At 44.2% G+C, this 20,426-nt stretch overlaps 1 protein-coding gene across 1 annotated transcript in view; it reads left to right on the forward strand.

Moving 5' to 3' along the window:
• Positions 1-1,037: 1,037 nt before the first annotated feature.
• Positions 1,038-20,426, forward strand: part of Gpr156 (G protein-coupled receptor 156) — an 86,498-nt gene continuing 67,109 nt past the window's right edge. The window contains exon 1 of the mRNA XM_075955050.1: positions 1,038-1,183. The gene's annotated coding sequence lies outside the window, so the exon portion shown is untranslated. The remainder of the gene's footprint in view (positions 1,184-20,426) is intronic.

A 20,426-nucleotide genomic window follows, 5' to 3' on the forward strand; every position in this document is an offset into this window, starting at 1 on the left:
CAGGTCCTCGGGCACTGTTCCAGCTCCCCACCCCACGACGCCACGGACTTTTAAACCGAGTAACTCCAAAGGTGGAGAATCAAAGGGCCCCTCCATGACAGTTTCTACCTGTGCAGAACCGGAAGTCACGTTTTGTTCATTTTCTTATATAAAGCGTTTTTTATTTCTTTCCTTATACTTTTCTCTTTAATGGAGTGTTTTCCTGTGAAAATAAGCCTTTGAGTGGCATAGTGGGGGTGTAAGAAGTTAAACCCAACCCTCCCCGCCATGCGATCTGAACCCTGCAGCCCTAGTCTGTTCCCCCTCCTCTCCTGTCCCTAAAGTATGAGATAAAAACGTGGTGTTTGGGGGACTGAGAAGTGGCTCCCTGCCTGAGTGAGTCCTACAGCCATCTCCGTCCCTACATCCTTGTACATCCTTGTACTTGGGTCTGTACTTTTAAAATACAATAAAGGAAGGTATGACAATTCAAAGTAGATTCTCAGCACCCAGCTCACACTCGCTCCCCACCTGGGCTTAAGCCAGGTTTTCCTTAATGTACCCAGGTACATGCCTATTATAAGCAACATTCTTGTCTTTCTGATTCTAAAATAAGCATAAACTCAATGCAAAGAATCAAAAAGTACAGAAATAAAAGAGAAGAATAAGGAGAAGGAAAGAAGAGAGAAGGGGAAAAGCGAGAGGGTAGTAAGGAAAGGAGAGAGACAGGAAAGGCGTGGGGTGGGAGGGACGCAAAGGCCCGGAGAAAACTAATGGATATCTAATTCTCGAACAACAGGAACCAGTTTGGGACCTGAGTCTAAGGATCCAGGCACAGGACCTGAGCATCCTCCGCCCGCGGGCTCCTAGACAGCGTCCCTCGGGGCACTTCGAACGCACTGCGAGGCGCTGCTGGCAGATGGGAGTGGAGGTCTGAGGAATGGAGGATGCGGGAGTGGTGGAGCGGCCAGCGGCGGAGCGCAGAATCGGGTCCCGGCGCGGGGTGGCGCCAGAGGAGGGACGGCGCGCAGGCTGGGGAGGAGGCGACCCGCAGGGCACCGCGCACACCGCACGGCCGCCACTCCTGCTGTCAGCGTGGCGATGGGCGCGTCCGCGTCCCTCCCGCCGTCTTTTAGCCCAGGGAGCCCACCAGAGACCTGGAGAGCACGCGCATCCCAGCCACAGCGGCCGGGGACCCCGCGAGGTGAGCAATGCGCCCTTGAGGACCCCACACGCCAGCTTTTGTAAGAGCTCCTTGGGGGATGCCGTGTGTCCACAAAACACGGGGCACCTGAATTCTACAGTAAGAAGTGGAGAGGGAAAGGGCATTTCCTTCTCTTTAAAACCTGGGCAGGGAATTCGGGAATGATTTAAGAAATCCAAGAAGTATTAGGGAAGAACTCGTGGCCATGCATCAGGGATGCAGATGGCAATTTGGGAGGCGAAAGAAAAAAGAGGAGAGAGTGCTGTAACTGGGTGTGAACAAAGTGTGACTTCTCTGTTTCGTTGAAAAAGCGGCAAACTGCTGAAAAAAAAAAAGTCTCAGAACTAATCCCTACAGTCTGGAGATTTCCAGGCTTGATCCCAAATCTACCCTGCAGGTGCAAGCTCCTCCGGAGGGCAGGGCAGCGAGCTGCTGTTTCCCGTCCTGACTCTGAAGTCTGAGGAAAAAAGTTTTTACTACACTGTGTACGTTCCGTGTGATGGCTTTGTTCCTGGGCACCAGAGGAATGCCCCAGGCGCCCAAGCGTTCTTGGCTCTGGCCAGCACTTAGAAAGCTAGGCACCACGTGCTGTTTTCTTAGCTTTCCTTGAAATGTTACCATTTCAAGAGTAAGATCCTTAGGGGAAGATGGCGTGGCTGCTCTTACCCATACACTGTTGTTCTGGATGAACGCATGAGGAATAAGTAAATTATGCCCTGACCCTATAATAAATTGACTTTTCCATTGTATTCTTTAAACGAGATTCAGAGGGTGACATTGTGGACACACTTAGGTGAAAAGAAAAGGTTTCCCAGTGGGGGTTTAAAAGCACCTTATGTGTTAGTGTGTTAATTAGGCAGCCAGGTGGGTAAAGAAAAAAACAACCCTTTTCTCCACCAATAGCTGGATTCTCCCAGAAGTTGGAGTACCAGCCAGGCTTCCAAGTTTGTAGATTGTTTGTATTTAACTGCTGCTGAAGGAACACTTGGGTGTATATAGATAAGTGAAGGAGGACCACTTGTCTCGGGGCTTCTGACACTTGGAGTCTGTCTGGGTTATAACGTGCTTTGGTAAATTTAGCTTAAATGAGGGATCTCTCAGAAAGAGTGGAGGGGCTCTCTGGTCCCCATTTTGCCTGTCTAATTCCCCTTCGGGACCACTACTGTATCTGGCATATTCTCTTTGTTTCTCTGTCTCTCACCTCCAACTTTCAGCTTCTCTCTGTTCCCTGATAGCCCAGAGTTGGCCTGGTCAGAGGCAGAATAGTGGCAGTCTGGAGATAGACATGCCCTGGTCTAGGGAAAATGGAAATGGCCCCCAGCAGAGACATGGAGGGTAAAGAGCAGGAAGCAGCTTCCAGTCTAAAGAGTGGAAGGATGGTCAAAGGAACAGGGTCACCTGCAAAGAAGAGGCCTTGGACACCTTGTTCCTTGATGAGGGCTCCTATATCCCACTCGCTCCCTATTTGTCTGTAAAGATATTTGAAAGTTGTAGTGGAAGAAAATGAGGCCTCTGAGAAAGAAGTGCATCCGCTCCTCAGATTTACCTTTTAAAAAGTTTCTGTGTGCCTGCGTGTCTGTATGTGTCTGTACGTCTGTGTGTGCAGGCACATGCAGTCAGAGCATGCCACAGGTGTGGGTTCTTGTTTCCACCTTGTTTGAGGCAGGGTCTCTGGTATTTGTTTGTTGTGTGCACCAGGCTAGTTGGCCAGATCCAAGGATTCTCCTGTCTCTGCCTCTCCCCTCCTGGAAAGAGGACTGGGATCCAGGCCTGAATGCTCTATAACTTCTGGTTTTATTTGTGTTCTGGGGATCCAAACACTTCCACAGCAAGCAGTTTACCTATGGAATGCATGCTTTGTTTCAGATCTTGAATGTTTTTCAGGGGGTAACTTGGGCCAGGGCTCCTGTGAAGCACAGGAGCAGTGAGTGCAGGCTGCCTTGAGCAGAGAAGCTGGACTTGATAGTTGAACAGAAAACAGATGGAGCCCTTATTTGCAGAAAGAATGGAGAACTATTGGTGTTTAGTTTCTGATGAGTTTGCTGAAGGATGCTGATAACGAATGCAAATCCCTCACTTCTTTCCTACCAAAACTTCATTAGGAGAAATTTTAGATATACCCAGAAGTTACCTACCTTTCTTTTCATAAACTTTTAATGATCTTATTTTTAAAAATTTATTGCTGGGTGGTTGGTGGGGCACGCCTTTAACACCAACACTTAGGAAGCAGAGGCAGGTGGATCTTTGTGAGTTCGAAGCTAGCCTGGTCTACAGAACTAGTTCCAGGACAGCCAGAGCTACACAGAGAAACCCTGTCTCAAAAAAAACTGTTTATTTTTATTTTATGCATGAGTGTTTTTGACTGCATGTATGTCTGTGCACCACATGCACACAGTTCCCATGGAGAACAGAAGGGGGCATCAGATCCACCTGGAACTGGAATTACAGGTGGTTGTCAGCTACCATGTGGGTGCTGGAAATGAAACACAGGTAATCAGGAGGAGCAGTCAGTGCTCTTAACTACTTACCCATCTTTCTAGCCCTTTTAATTATCTTAAAACATAAAAAAAATAAGAGTTTAAGACTCAGATGTATGTGACTCAGGCCTGGACAAAGGTTAAATCAGAAACTGATAAAGAAAAAAAATATTAGAAAGATATTTTTTGAGAAAATATTAATTATATTATATGAATTTTGTTCTTATAAATCTCCTATAACAGACAACAGATCTCTTGATTTTGGGGCACTCCCTCCCCCTCTCTCTCTTTCACTCTCTCTCTCCCCTCTCTTTCCTCCCCCTCCCCCCAAATTTAAGGTAGCACAAGAGGTAAAGAGACAAAAGGAAGAAACGCACACTGATGCTGTTCTTTTACTCATCCGTCCATTTATTGCAACAGGATCTTTCTATGTAGTCCACGCTGGCCTCCAATTCCCAATCCTCCTGCCTCAGCCTCCAATGCAGAGATTACAGATTTATCACCCCTCCCCCATGTAAAACCCTCCAATAGCTTCAACTCACACTTGAATAAAATCCAGTCCTCCATCAGAGGTGACCACATCCTTGCATGATGGGGCGTGCTTGACTTCACTAGGTCACATCTGTTGCCTGTGGTTTTCACTGCTGAGCTCATCTCCCCTTGATTCTTGTGACCTTAGTGAGAATGTCCCTGGCATTTGTTACTTTTCAATGCTGTGTCTCTGTCTCTGGAAACACCATAAGAACAAGAATTTTTGTTGTTGTTTTATGGCTATGTTCCTACTTGGCAAATGATAAGCAATTAGCAGATATTATTGAATCAATTAGGCAATGAATAACACAAAGCCTTATCTCTCTCCCACCAGGCTTGTGAAACCAAGTTTTAAAAAAAATTGGTAAAATACTAGAAGTCAGGTAGTCAATACTCTATAGGGAAATGATGGTCTGGAGATCAGTGAACTCCTTATCTTAATGGTGTTCCTAAGCTTTGCCTGCTGGTGGTTGGTTCAGTTTTGATCATGCAGCCCAAACAAAATACACAAAATTTCACTCCCTCAGAATTTCCCTCGTGCCTCTTTCTAGCCACCCCCACCATCCAGAAGCAGTAGATTCCTCTTTGCCTGGATGTTAATGGTTCCTGCACCCATATAAATGCATTTACGTAGCATATCCTCTTTGTCTGACTTCTTTTTGCAGCAGTCTCTGTGAGATGCATTGATGTTGTTGAGTATATCAATAGGCCATTTCCTTTTACGGCAATAAAATAAATACCACCTTGAAAGGTGGCATCCGTTGTATGAATATTACTGTTATGTTTATTCATGCTCCTATTCATGGACACTCAGGTTGTTTCCAGTTTGGGATATTTTGAATAAAGCTGCTATGATTATGCTTATAGATCCTGCCTCTGTTTAGTCCTGAGTATGTCACTTGAAAGAGAAAATGCTCCTGTGTCCCTGTGCAGAGAGATGTATGGCAAATGGACAGGGGTTCAGTAACATGCAGTGTGGTGTACCTTCCGGAGACATTGCTGCTAGAAGCTGCTCTACCTCATACTTTGCTGGGGCTAGCACTTGGAAAATGAGCACCCATGCAAATCAGGGGAGCCCTCGGGTATTCCTTAGGTGTATTTTAGGTCCTTAAAAGAGACAGTGCGCCATGCCTCCTCCCTCACTGTTATATGCCCCTCCTCCTCTCCAGCTTCCCCGTCTTAGCACAAGCTGACGCTAATCAGCCTCTGAACACTATGCTACCGAGGTGTTCAAACATTCATGAGAAGGAGTCTTGTTCAGAACCTGATCAAATATTTATGTCTTTCCATGGGGCATTGGTTTCCATCTAGATCTCTCAAGGCGTTTTTCTGAGCTTTTTGTCATACTCATGAGACATAGAGACAGACGATACAGATGATCCCGTGCTACTGAGGCCAGCCTTAGAGCACCCTGCTCTCCGGAGACGGAGATAGCCTTAGAGCACCCTGCTCTCCGGAGACGGAGATAGCCTTAGAGCACCCTGCTCTCCGGAGACGGAGATAGCCTTAGAGCACCCTGCTCTCCGGAGACGGAGATAATAAGCACACAGAAAACGATGAGCTTCCGGTGTGTCCACATCACGCGTGCACTGTTGAAATGGCTGAGAAGAGAAGGGCTTGTTAACGTGGCACACTCACAGATGTGATTTGGAGAGGTCAGCGAAAAGAATGCGCTAGGATGAAGAAGGATTCGTTAAAGTGGGATGCTTACACCTCAAATGCTAGGATGAGGGGATCAGTCTTGTCACAGGGTTAGTTCCTCTGATTCTGCCGTGACGGAGCCTACACAAGCTAACTACATCCAGTGCTCAATTAAATTGTGACTTCCTGCCCTGAGAGCCTATGGGCAGAGGAGGAGTCTCTGTAGAATTTCCATGGGAGAAATAAGTCAAGAAGAAATGTCTTTGGGGTAGGGTTCTGAAGGATCAATGCCTCTCTGACCTGCAGCTACAGTGTAGAGGGCATTTCCAGGGGCGAATTTATAATTTGAATTATAATAAGATCAGGTATTATAATCAGGACCAAAGAGCCAAGATGGTGTAAGGAAGATACAAGAGAATGAGGGGATGGATGGCCAAATTTCAGTAACAGACAAAGCTGGTGGGTAGCACATACCTTAAACCCCAGTACTCAAAAAGCAAAGGCAGGAGAATCTCTGTGAGGCTAAGGCCAGCCTGTAGTATATAGAGTTCCAGGAAAGCCAGATTACATAGTGAGACTCTGTCTGAGATAGAAAGATAGATAGGTATGTAGGTGGATAGATAGACAGACAGATAGATAGATGGATGGATGGATGATATGTAGTTGATAAATAGAAAGGAAGAAAGATAGATGATAGATAGACAGGCAGATAGACAGACAAATAGAGACAGATAGCAGGCCAGCAAGAAAGCTAATGGCAAAGGTATTGACGGGACTTTATTCTGTTTATCATAGGAATCCATGTAACTTTTGGCCAGAAACTGGGTCAGATTTTGAGTCATTCTTGGGATATGCATCCAACAAAGGCAAAATCTTGAGATATGGTTGTAGAAAGTACTTCTAGACTATCCTCTGATGTCCTGTCCAGTCTAGAGAAAGGCTCGGTGCAATCTAATCTAAGGGAGGTGACACCGGGAGGTTAGGTTCCCTTAATACATTCCCAGACAGGACCACAGCAGGTCTCAGTACCCACCTTACTGCTCCTAACAAAATGCAAATGCTCCAAGTTAAACAGGATTTAGAGGCTGGTGCTGATTCTCAGCTCTGTTATAATGCCTTTACTTCAGTGGGGGTGACTGGGGTCTAAGTACCCCTTCATCCAGCATCCATCAGCCGAGGGTTAGTAGGTGTGGTGGTCTGAATGACAATGGCCCCACAGGTCCACAGGGAATGGCACTACTGGGAGGTGTGGCCGTGTTGGAGGAAGTGTGTCACTAGGGGCGGACTTTGAGATCTCAGATGCTCAAGCCAGGCCTAGTGTGTCTCTTTCTTCCTGCTGCCTGCCCTCAGGATACAGAACCCTCAGCTCCCCTAGTACCAAGTTTGACTGTGGTACATGCTTCCTGCCATGATGACAATGGACTAAACCTCTGAACTGTAAGCCAGATGCAGTTGAGCACTTGCCTTTCTAAGAGTTGCCGTATTCATGGCATCTCTTCACAGTAATAAAATCCTGAGACAAAAGCAGCAAAAGGCTAAGCGATAGGGCTGCCAAATCATCATCCCAGTCCACCAGGCTGGACTGTGGTGACAGCTAGCAGTGGAACCGAAGTCGTGTGCATGATGGCCCCTGGACAGGGCTGCTAGCCACCTTCTTTCAGGCTGCAGGTTTCTATTCAAAACTGACCACACTTCTCATCAAGCTGGGATGTTGATTTTCTTTTTTAAACCTGGAATGGATATTGGTATGAGGGATGGTAAGTGTGATAGCCTTCCACAGTGATGCTGTGATGGGGAATGTAATAGGGGAAATGATGGTTCTCGGACGTCAGTCTTGGGAGCAGCAGTTGGGGATCTTTGGATACACAACCATCCTTGGGTATCTGAGATAAGTTGGTTCAGAAGCCCCTGCAGATACCGAAGTCTCCAGATGCTCATGTGTCTCATATGAAATAGTATAATATTTGCATATAGCCTATACGCATCCTCTTGTATAATTCTAGATTATTTATGGTACCTATTACAATGTAAATGCAATGTAAACAATTCTATATTCTATTGTTTAGGGAGTGATGACAAGAAAAAAAGTATATGCACAGACACAATTTTTCCTTTCCCCAGTATTTTCTGCGTGTGCTCAACAGAGTTCATAGATGCAGAACCTTTCAGATAGCAAAGGCTGGCTGTATGTGGTTTAGCCAGAGCTCTGGAGTCAGGGACAACAGTTCCCACAGATAGAGAAGGCTGTATGTGGTTTAGCCAGAGCTCTGGAGTCAGGGACGACAGTTCCCACAGATAGAGAAGGCTGTATGTGGTTTAGCCAGAGCTCTGGAGTCAGGGACGACAGTTCTCACAGATAGAGAAGGCTGTGTGTGGTTTAGCCAGAGCTCTGGAGTCAGGGACGACAGTTCCCACAGATAGAGAAGGCTCACTGTATTTGGATTAGCCAGAGCTCTGGAGTCAGGGACGACAGTTCCCACAGATAGAGAAGGCTGACTTTGGATTAGCCAGAGTGCTGGAGTCGGAGAACATTTCTTGGAGTGAGAACAGGAAATGGCATGGGAAGGTCTCAAGCAGAAACTTCCATTCCGGCTGGTTGGAATTCTTCTCTTGCTATGACGGCATGGCAGGGTTCCAGAGTGACACTGGGAACATTTGACCAAGTGTGAACTAGGCTTCCCATGGCCGCCACCTCTGCTGGAACATCAGGTTGTCCATGGGCACTGCCGGCACTCCGTCATGGATTCCTGAGGGTAATTGGAAAGACCTTGAGAGAAAAAGCAAAAGTGAGCATCTTAGCTAGGAAATGCCCAGAGCCTGAAAATGTGGCCTGGGCTGATGGTGTGGTAAGGACTTGAAAAAGCCAGTCTAGCAAGATTCTGGATCAACAAAACTTTTCTCGGAGTCTAGGCATGGTGGCATATGCTTTTAATCCTTGCACTGGGGAGAGAGCCAATCTTTCTGAGTTTGAGGCCAACCTGGTGTACATAGTGAGTTCAGGTCAGGCAGGGCTACTTAGTAAGACCCTGACCCAACTCCACCCTGCCAAAAAGAAAAAAAAGAAGCCAAGTAAGTGAACTAAAGAGACGGTTAAGGCAGCTCTGTTCTTCAGGGGCCCATAGCTCGGTTCCCATCACCCACATGGTGGCTCTCTGATGTAGGAAGTCCTTCTGTATATGTGTTGCTTTTATTGGTTAATAAATAAACTGTCTTGGCCTGTGATTGGGCAAAAAAGTAGAGCTATGTGGGGAAAACTAAACTGAATGCTGGGAGAAGGAAGGTAGAGTTAGGAGAAGCCATGTAGCTTCACCAGAGACAGACTCTGGAACTTTACCCGGTAAGCCACAGCCTTGCGGTGATACACAGATTAATAGAGATAGGTTAATTTAAGATATGAGTTAGCCAGAAATAAGCTATTGGCCAAACAGTATTGCAAATATTATGGTTTCTGTGGCATTATTTCAGGGCTGAGCAGCCAGAAACTACAAGCGGCCTCCTACAACAGCTCTCAGTTTCAGGGGGCCCAACCCCCTCTTCCGACCTCTGCCGTCTCTAGGCAGGCATATGGTGCATATACACGCATGTGAATGAAACACTCATTCACATAAAATATAAATAAATAGAAATTTAAAGGCGACATAAGAGGATGGAAGAGGTACTGTTTGTGCTGGGTAGGACTGTAGGAGAGAAATGGGTGCTGGAAAATGAGTAGGTAAAAAGTTAATTCTTCAGATTTTCAGCTTAAAAATGCTTTTGAATTCACATATCTGTTACACACACACACACACACACACACACACACACACACACACACACACACACACACCAAAGATCCTGAAAATGTCTATTAGAATGAAACCAAGTCACAGAACCAGAGCCAGGAATGAGGGCCGTTGCCTTGCCCAGTGCCGTTCTGGGGGTGAGAACTGGAAGGCCCTCTGGTGTCTGCCAGCTCTATTCACGGTATCTTCCACAAGAACTGTCACGGGTCTCTTCAAGCCTGAGCCTCCCTGTTGCCCCACAGCTCCATGTGAATTCCTGCAGAGGCTGGGCTAGCTCTGTGTGTCCCATCCCTGGAGGAAGCAAGCAGTGCCAGCAAAGGCTGTCGGGGGTGGGAGTGATGGGATTTTCGCAGACAAAAGCCTAGGCTATTCTTGTCCATGCCGCTGCTGGCTGCCCATGGACTCTGGCAGCCTCTCGGGAGGCTCCGTAGCCGAGGCATTGGAGTAGATACGATTATCATTTCACCGCCGCTCGGATTGTCCGGTAGCACTGTCAATTCTGTGCTTTAATTGGCTCCTGTGAGTGACACGAGGTGAGTCCTCTCTCCAGGAGAAGTTTCTCTCTGCCTTTGTCCACGAGGATCCATTAAAAGCAAATGCCAGAAAACCACATGCCCCCCTGAGCTCTGGGGACTGGTCTTACTTGCAATTGTAAGATTTCAGGTCCTTTAAAACGTTTAACCACGCTGAATTTTTTTTTGAATTTTTAAATTACAAAATTAATACTCACACTATACAATGAGTCTAGCAAGAAAGAAGTATATGAGAAAATGCTAGTGAACCTAAACTTTCTTTATTCTCTTCATTGTGGGGAATGTGGGAGAGGTTCAGTGTGAATGCTTTCTTTCTAGTTCATTCCAAACCAGTTATTATGGAATTATTTTTTAATTTATATGTAAACAGAATAATAACATGCCAGTTACTATTTTCATTTTACTTATCATCATATTATGTACATATTTTAGGTTAACACATATAAATAATCCAATTTACTATTAATAGAAAATTTTTATAATTTCTCCATTGATAATTTATTCATGTTTACCTCTAGTTCCTTCGCTTTTACACAACAAACAGTGTGATAATCAGTATATTTTGTTCCTGCACACAGTTTGAGGAGTTTGTGTTTTCTAGATTTTTTTTTTTAGCAGGACTGAATGTTGAAGCTAGAGCCTTATGCAAGCGATGCAGGGCTCTATCACTGAGCTGTGTCCCTAGTCCCCATACACGTTATTTTCCATTTCTGTTGGAGAGATTCCATAGACTGGCATTTCTAAACCAATGGGAACACACACAATTGTAATTCTAGGGTGGATGAGGTGATCCCTGCCACCTTTTATCTTTCTCTCCTTGCCTTTCTGCAGGAAGGCCTGTGTGCAGGAGAGCCTGTGGAAGACTCTCTGCCAGATCTGGATTATACCAGCTCAGCAGTAGGGAGTCTGCGTGTCTCGGTTTCATTGTATCTAGCTCTTGCTGTTGGTTGGCCAGACTGTTTATAATTCCCTTTGCTCATTTCTTCCATGCTGTTTAGTAGAATTATACACAGCCTTTATCTGGGGTGAGGGCAGTGTGCAGGGGAGGGCCGGGATTTCGATCAAGTTTCCTTGCTCTCCCACCAAGCCGGATCTGCTGTGTTTATAGCGCCCTTTCTTTAATGGTTTCCTTGAGAAAGGTCCTTCCATTCCTGTCTCAGTCTTCTTCCATCTCCAGCATTTGGGGGTGCTTTATAAGTATATAGTAATCAACTGTAACTGATTGTCTGACATGAGGGTAATTACATGCGGAGCTAGGGGTCTTGCAGCTTAAGGATCGGCGCCAAGCAGCAGATGTGAGCATTTAAACAAATGGTTTATTTTTTTGTGAACCCTGGAGGTAGGAATGAACTTTTCAATGGAACTTAGCTTTCAGTTTTACTTTTGCTCTTGTTGTGATTTGAATTCGGTCTGTTGGGCCAGGGAAAAGCAGGACTCCCCACCATACCAGGGATGGCGAAAACCGCAGAAGGCCCTTGAGGGAGGCTGCTGAGCACAAGTTAGCAAGATCCAGGTAACAGCAAAATAGGAGATGCTTAAATCCCCAGTGAAGGCGGCATGTGGACGAGGGCCTGTTAGCTAGCAGACATGTGCTAACCTTAGTCCGCACTTAAAATGCTAACGTTACCGATTAAGGCCTATCCCAGGCAGTTTCCTGGGAACACTTCTGTAGGCCGCTACAGAAAAAAACTGCTTCCAGAGGCTGCAGTTTGGGCTTAGCAGCTTCAGAGTAGATTTCAGAACCCCAGACTGAACACTAAAATGACAGAAACAGAATAGAAATTATCACAACCAATTTCTAAAACAAATGTTTAAAGCTAGTTTTCACATAAACATTAACTTTTATGTTAAAATATATTTTATATAAACTTTTAATTTTCAAGTATGTACTCTATGATAATAATAAAATTAGTCGTATGTCTTTTATAACTTAAGGATTCTATTCTGTATCTTTTTTTTTCTTGGTTTTTCTTTATGGAAAGGGTTTCTTTATGTAGCCTGGGCTGTCCTGAAACTCACTCTGTAGACCAGGCTAGCCTCAAACTTACAGAAATTCATCTGCCTCCTGAGTACTGAATTAAGGTGTGCACCACCATCATCTGACTCTATTAAATATCTTTTTTAAATTTAATACAGTTTTTATCTTATTTATTGTATTTTTGATTTTTCTCTTTACATACTTTTATTGATTTTAATTGAGCTCTACATTTTTCTCTGCTCCCCTCTCTGCCTCTCCTGTCCCCTTGAATCTTCTCCCACGGTCCCCATGCTCCAAATTTACTCAGGAGATCTTGTCTTTTTCTACTTCCCATGTAGATTAGATCTATTTATGTCTCTCTTAGAGTCCTCATTGTTGTCTAGAATCTTTGGGATTTTAATTTGTTGGCTAGTTTTCTTTGCTTTTGGTTTTTGTTTAAAAACCACTTATGAGTGAGTACATATGTTACATTGTCTTTCTGGATCTGGGTTACCTCACTCAGTATGAGTGTTTTCTAGCTCCATCCATTTGCCTGAAAATTTCAAGATGTCGTTATTATTTTTCTGCTGTGTAGTACTCCATTGTGTAAATGTACCACATTTTCCTTATCCATTCTTCAGTCGAGGGGCGTTTAGGTTGATTCCAGATTCTGGTTATGACAAACAATTCTGCTTTGAACATAGTTAAGCACAAGTCCTTGTGGCATGGTTGAGCATCCTTTGGATATATACCCAAAAATAGTATTGCTGGGTCTTGAGGAAGGTTGTTTATTAATTTTCTGAAAAATTGCCATATTGACATCCAAAGGGACTGTACCAGCTTGCATTCCCACCAGCAGTGCAGGAGGGTTTCCTTTACCCCACATTCTCTCCAACATAAGTTGTCATCAATGTTTTTTATCTTGGCCATTCCTACAGGTGTAAGATGGAATCTCAGAGTTGTTTTGATTTGCATTTCTCTGATGACTAAGGATGTTGAGCGTTTCCTTAAGAGTCTTTCAGCCATTTTAGATTCCTCTGTTGAGAGTTCTCTGTTAAGGTCTATACTCCATTTTTTATTGGACTTTGTTCTTTTGATGACCAATTTCTTGAATGTTTTGTATATTTTGGAGATCAGACCTCTGTCTATGTGGAGTTGGTAAAGTTCTTTTCCCATTCTGTAGGCTGTTGTTTTGTCTTGTTGACCCTGTCTTATGCTTTACAGAAGCATCTCAGTTTCAGGAGGTTCCACTTATTAATTGTTTCTCTCAGTGTCTGCGCTACTGGGGTTATATTTAGGAAGTGGTCTCCTGTGCCTAAGTGTTCAAGTGTACTTCCCACATTCTCTTCTATGAGGTTCAGTGTGGTTGACTTTATGTTGCGATCTTTGATCCATTTGGACTTGAGTTTTCTGCATGGTGATAGATATGGGTCTATATTCATTCTTCTACATGTTGATATCCAGGTATGCCAACACCATTTGTTAAATATGCTTTCTTTTTTCATTTTATATTTTTGGTTCTTTGTCAAAAATCAGGTGTTTGACTGTTGCTTCCATAGAGAAAAATCTAGAAAAGCCATATTTTAAAAACTATTCAAAGCCATAGAAGACATACTAAAGCAGCTAAGAATTTAAGAGCTAAGACATACACACACACACACACACACACACATACACACACGGAGGAAAGAAACTCATTAAATACCTCGCATTCCAAACTGCATTTTACTGGAGCTGCTTGCTCAGTAATAAACAATGAAGTAGCTGCTAGGAGTCTCAGAAGAATATTGTGTGGTCTGATAGGACTGAGAAGAAAGGACAGGCACAGGAGCTGGGCCCGGGAGACCACACTCACGAAAGGGAAGAGGCACAGTGACATCAGCGTAGTGGTGGATGGACTGCCTTGTAAGTAGCATAGACAAAAGGGGTGTTTAGAAAATCAGGCAGTCCCTGAGGGGATTGGAGCAATTGTTCAGAGGTCAAGAGTATTGCTCTTTCCAAGGATGAGAATTGAATTCCCAGCACTTGTGCTAGGCGGCTCACAGGCACCTGTCACTCCAGCTCCAGAGGAATCAGATGCACTCATGCACACATACTCACACAGAGACACAGACATACACATAACAAAAATAAATATTAAAAAATTAAAAAGCTGAGAGGCTAACCAGAACTACTTGTATTGTTTTTAATGTTTTTAAAAAAGTTTTAAGGGCATGGGTGTTTTGCCTACATGTGTGTCTATGTACCACATTGATGTAGTACCCACTGAAGCCAGAAGAGGGTGTCAGAGTCCCTGAAACTGAAATTATAGATGTTAGCCAGCACGTGGGTGCTGGGAATTGAACCTAGATTCTTCTGGAAGAGCAGCCAGTACTCTTAATTGCTGAGCCATCTATCCAGCCCTCCTATTTGAAGATAAAAATGAGGTTCAGATCCTACCTAAATGGAAGAGCTTGAAAAGCACTCTAACTATTTTCTGGGGTTCCTGAAGGATTGTGGCTGCACAGTTGGGGAGACAGAAGAAGTCTTGTACAATATGAACGCTCAGCCAGTCGCTGATCAGAAGAAACTGTTCTTATTTTAGCCCCCGCAGAAGCCATTTCCATTTTCCTTTGAGGAAGGAAAACTATCTAGGGCATCTATGTGCTAAAACATAGTTCATGAGATTCAGCAAAATAAAACAACAGGCACGCAAAATGGAGCTTCCAGAACGCAGTGTGAAAAGGACAGCTTGTACTCTCTGCTTCGAGAGTCTAGGGAGAGAGGCAGCTAGAGTTCACCGGAAAGAATACTGGAGAAGAGAAGCATGGAGAAGACGTCAGAGAGTTTCTCAGGACACCTCAGGCCTAACGGTGTGATAAATAAGACAACAAAAATAATTAAGACTATCAAAGATAGCAACGTAAGAAACTTACTTCACCCTGTCGGTCTTTATGTGACCTACTACCCAACAATAGGAAAACAGACATTCTTTTCGGCCTAGTTACTTTTGAGTTGTCTGACAAAACACCATGACTGATGTGGGATTCCCCTCCATATGCAACCATTGGTTAATAAAGAAGCTGCTTCAGCCTATAGTAGGGCAATATAGCCAGGCTGGAAGAGATAGATATAGAGAGTAGATGAAGTCAGAGAGAAGCCATGTAGCTGCTGAAGGAGAAAGACGCCAGTCAGAACCTTACCCAGTAAGCCACAGCCTCGTGGTGATACACAGATGAATAGAAATGGGTTAATTCAAGATGTAAGAGCTAGCTAGAAATATGCCTGAGTCATTGGCCAAAGAGTATTGTAATTAATATAGTTTCTGTGTGATTATTTGAGTATGAGTGGCTGGGAAACGAATGAGCAGCCTCTGTCTACACATGACCAAGACTGCTTATAAAAGAAAGTATTTAATTTGGGGTCGCAGCTCCAGAAGGTTAGAGTCTGTGACCTTTACGGCAGCAGGCAGGCAGGCATGGTGCTAGAACAGTGGCTGAGAGCTCACATCTGATGCATAAGCAGGAGGCAGAGAGAGTGCTAACTGGGACTAGCCCACCCCCAGAAACACATCTCCTCCAACAAGGCCACACCTCATGATACATACATAAAGTTCCATAATGAATCAAGTATTCAATTATATGAGCCTATAGGGGTGGTTCTCAGTTAAGCCACCTCACTTTTTAAGTATAAATGGGATATATGTTTAAGTATAAATGGAACATATGTTTAAGTATAAATGGAACATATGGTCAACACAGACCATATGTTGCGTTCTATCATAGCACAAAGACTCGATAAGATTAAAGAGATTGAAGTTATTCAGAACATGTTTTTGAACGTGGTAGAATTGAGAAATCAATAAACAATCTATAAACATTTGATAATAAAATAACATGCTTCCCAAATAACTTATGAATCAAAGAATTAGTCAAGGACTGGGGAGATCGCTCGGTGGCTACAGCATCCAGCACACAAGCATGAGAGCCCGGCTTCGGACCCTCAGGAAAGTCAGGAATGATGGCATGCATCTGTAACCCTTGGCTGGGGTAGACTATGCTGGAAGAACTCTGGAGCTTGCTGACCAATCCGGCCAGTCAGCTAGTAAGTCCTGGGTTTACCATGTTTCAAAAAAAAAAAAAGGTGAGGTCAAGTAGAGGAAGATGCTAGATCTGACTTTCACCCTCCACATGTACTCAAACACACATGCACAGGCATGTACACAAGCCTACATACTCACAGAAATTGCATGAACACAAACTAGCTGGGTATGACAGCACACACCTTTAATCCCAGCACCCAGGAGGCCGAAGAAGGAGAGTGTCTGTGAGGGCAAGGATAGCCTAGTCTACATAACGAGTTCTAGGACAGCCAGGTCTACAGAGTGAGATGCCCATCTCAAAAAAACAAAAGAAAAGAAAAGAATGTAAGTTGGGTGGTGGTGGCGCACACCTTTAATCCCAACACTTGTTAGACAGAGGCAGGTGGATCTCTGTGAGTTCAGGGCCCAGCCTGGTCTACAGAGTGAGTTCCTGGACAGCTAGGACTGTTACACAGAAAGACCCAGTCTTGAAAGTCAGAGAGAGAGAGAGAGAGAGAGAGAGAGAGAGAGAGAGAATCACTACAGAGTCTATTTTCTCCAGGAAAGTGTTCATAGCCTTCTTAAGTATGACTGAGAGCATTTAAGAATCATGACTTGAGTGATGAAGGATTGGATGAATTTTTCTCTTTTATTGAAAATACATTTTTCATACAATTTTCATTTTGTTCATACTTTTTAATTCTGTAATCATTCTGATTACATTTCCCTTTCCTAAACTCTTCCCAGTTCTTCCCCGCCTCCCCTCCTACCCAGATCCACACCGTTTCTGTCTATCGCTAGAAAATAAACAGGCATCTAAAGAAGATTAAGAAAAGAAAAGAAAAACCAGTCAGAATAGGATAGAACAGAAGAAAAAGCCAAAACAAAAATGCACATGAGAAATATATACAGATGTAGAGACACAGAGACACACATGTTTGCACACACGGGAATCCTGTTAAAGTACAAAATCAGAAGCCACGATGTATACACAAAAGACCTGTAAGGTAAATAAATAAATAAACAAGCCCTGACACAATATTATGAGACAAAGAACCAAAGATGCCATTCAGTTTGTTTTGTGTTGGCACTACTGGATATGGAGCCTGCCCTTATGAGCAACCAGGAGGAAACCAATTTTTCATTTGTGAAAGTTATCAGGCGGAGAAAACTTCTGGGTTAGAGGTGGGGGTGTTCCTGCTTCTCTCAGCACTAGGACCCCATCAGATGCAGAATTGTGCAAGCCCTGTGCACAATGTCAGAGTCTCTGTGAGTTCGTATGTGCGTCGGTTGTGCTTGTCTGCCTTGTTTCCTTGGTGACCTCCATCTCCTCTGGCTCCTACAACCTTCTAAGTGTCTAATTTCTTAGTCATACGTCCTTGAAGTTGATTCTGGGGAATAACTCTAGTGTCTTGACACGTGTGTGTGCATGATCTTTATCAGAGTGGCCTGCAGGGAGTTATAGCAACGATTTGTGCAATTTGTACTCTGATGGAATCCCGTATTCCTTTGCTGAGCCAGGGTTCTCGTTGGAAGATTTCCCAGGCAATAGCAGCCATCATCACCTAGAATTTGTGAGAAGGCAAGGTCAGGCAGGGCAACATAGCAAGAAGTAAAGGGGAGAAGAAGAAGAAGTAGAGGAGGGAGAGCAAAAAGGGGCGGAGGGAGGAGAAGAAATTCCCAAGTCCTAGCTACATTAAGGATAGCTTGTTAAGGAATCGGCTACAGAGTGACTGGGGTATTGATCGTCTGTATTTTCTGTCTTCCTCCTAAAAGAGCTCAAATTGCTCTCACTCAAGCGATGATGTGGACTGCACAGCAATATTAAACTACAGCTTAGGGAAATCTAGTGTCCAGTTCAGACAGGAACTCACAGACAGCGGGAGAGCTATCTTACAACGATCCCGAGGCTTTCAGGATGAGCCCCTGGGGCCCTCACATCAGTCTGTGGAGTAGAACATCCAGTCCCTTGAACAGAGTGACCCTCACCCGGCTGTGTGGCATCCTCACGAATGTCCTTTAGCCTGGGGCTCAGGGTCACTGTGCCCAGGAACTTGATTGGCCGCTCAGCCTGCGATCTGAGTGCTGAGAGGGACAAAGGTCTCCGCTGCAAGGAGGTAAAACCTGAGCTGTCCAAAACCCAAATCTAAAGCCTTCACCTTACCGTTCTGTCTGGTTTTCCTGCGGCCAGAAGCTTGATTTGTTAGGACACCCGACTGTTGGGCTGGTGAGAAATGACAGCAGGGACTTCACAGCAATTTTCTCACTGAAAGAGAGCAGCCAAGTGTCGTTCATCCTTGGCTCTTAACAGTCTTCAAATGAGAACTTTATTGCATATTAATGAGCTCTAATTGATAACTGTGGACTCATTTTTATGGAACTCGTGCACATACAATTTACCTAATAGTAGCTAAGTGTCACTAGGTAACAGGGGAACTCTGAAAGTTAGTGAGGGTTTCGTATGATGCTTTGTTTTTTTCAATTATCAAATTCCGGTCTGTGGGATATTAAGGGGTCTCCAGGATCCCAGTATGAGGCAGCAGACATCCACAGGCTGGTTTTGTGGTTGTGTTGGCATGTACCTGAGAGTCAACCACACACTTCAGGGCAGGTCTCTGAAGTGGGGAGATGTGCCCGAGTAACGCAGAAGTACCCCAGCTAGTGAATTGTTGCGCGGTATTACTGTAACTGGGCAAAGGTGTGTTATGTTTGTTTCTGCTGCATTTGTTTAACTATGTAAAGTGTGTTGCTGTTCCACCTTGCCTACCTGAGGTACCTGATTGATCTAATAAAGAGCTGAACAGCCAACATCTAGGCTGTAGAGGAATAGGTGGGGCAAATAGAGTAAAAAGGGAACAAAAGAAGAGAATGAGGGAGAAAGAGGACATGCCTGAAACCAGCCAGCCAGGGAGCTGCCAGCCAGCCAGACATAGAAAAAACAGGAAAAGTAGGACATACATAATGAAAGAAAAAAGAGGAAGGGAGGGGAGCAGAGAAAAACATATACCTCAATAAAATCAATTTAAAAAAAAGGATGAAGGAAAGGTAAAAAGTTCCAAGGTAAAATGTAGATGAAGATGAACAGGTTAAATTAGGTTATAAGAGCTAGCAAGAAGTGATCTAGCATTTTGACTAACAGTAAGTCTCCGTGTCATGATTTGGGGGCTGGTTGGTGGCCCAAAAGAAAGCCTGCTACAGTGACCTTTGGGTCATGTCAGCAAGTAGGTATTGCTTGCCTACTGTGTGTAACAAGTACTGTGCTAAATGTTTGAGTAGCTTGGGTTGGCTTGTTCCCAGGGGCATCCCTACCTCTTAGCACAGTGGCTAGCAGGTAACGTTTATCATTGTTCATTGAATTAAACAATATGATCTCTGCTCTCGAGGTCTGTAATTCATTATTCTTACAAAAGCTGATTTTTAAAATTTTATTTTATTTTCTATGCATTGGTATGCAGGTGTTCGATTCCCTGGAACTGGAGTTACAAACACTTGTAAGTGGCCATGCAGATGGTGGGACTTGAACCCAGGTCCTCTGGAAGAGCAACCAGTGCTCTTAACTGCAGAGCCATCTCTCCAGCACCACAAATTTTAACTACAGATATTCAGGGAAACAATATGGATGGGTGGATAACATTGGTTCTGTGTACACTCATGTTCTGTATAGATGACCCTTCTAGATGGTGGAAAAGAAAGAAGTTGACATTCACTGAAGATACAGTAGGATCATTGCCTTTGCAGATGTACCACATGTGACCTGATTTAATCATCAGCAATTCCATGAAGCATATATTCCTGTTTCAATGAGCAGGCAGCTACGAACTGGAGAAATCCTGTCCCGAGACACTACTATTAGAGTATTGTGAAGCTGGAGCTTAAATTGAGACCAAGCTATGTCTATCACAGTGCCATTAATGGACTAATTAATTGATTAATTAATTGCAGCATAGGAGAAGGGAAGCCAAACTCCACATACTGGATGGAGGGGTAAGTTGGCCCAGGGACAGACATTACAGTATTCTCTTTGTTTAGATGACTCACTGTTTATAAAAATTACTGCTTATGGGACTAGAGAGATGATGCAGAAGGTAAAAACTCTTGATGCTCTTGTAGAGGACCAGGGTTCAGTTCCTAGTGCTTCCATGACAGCTCACAGTGCTCTGTAACTCCAGAACATGGGCATCGGATGCTCTCTTCTGGCCTCTGTGGGTTCTTCGACTGGAACCTTTGGGAATCCAGGCCAGCTACCTTCTACATAACGGCAG

This window comes from Microtus pennsylvanicus, chromosome 1, assembly GCF_037038515.1.
Source record: "Microtus pennsylvanicus isolate mMicPen1 chromosome 1, mMicPen1.hap1, whole genome shotgun sequence".
NCBI classification, from domain to species: domain Eukaryota; kingdom Metazoa; phylum Chordata; class Mammalia; order Rodentia; family Cricetidae; genus Microtus; species Microtus pennsylvanicus.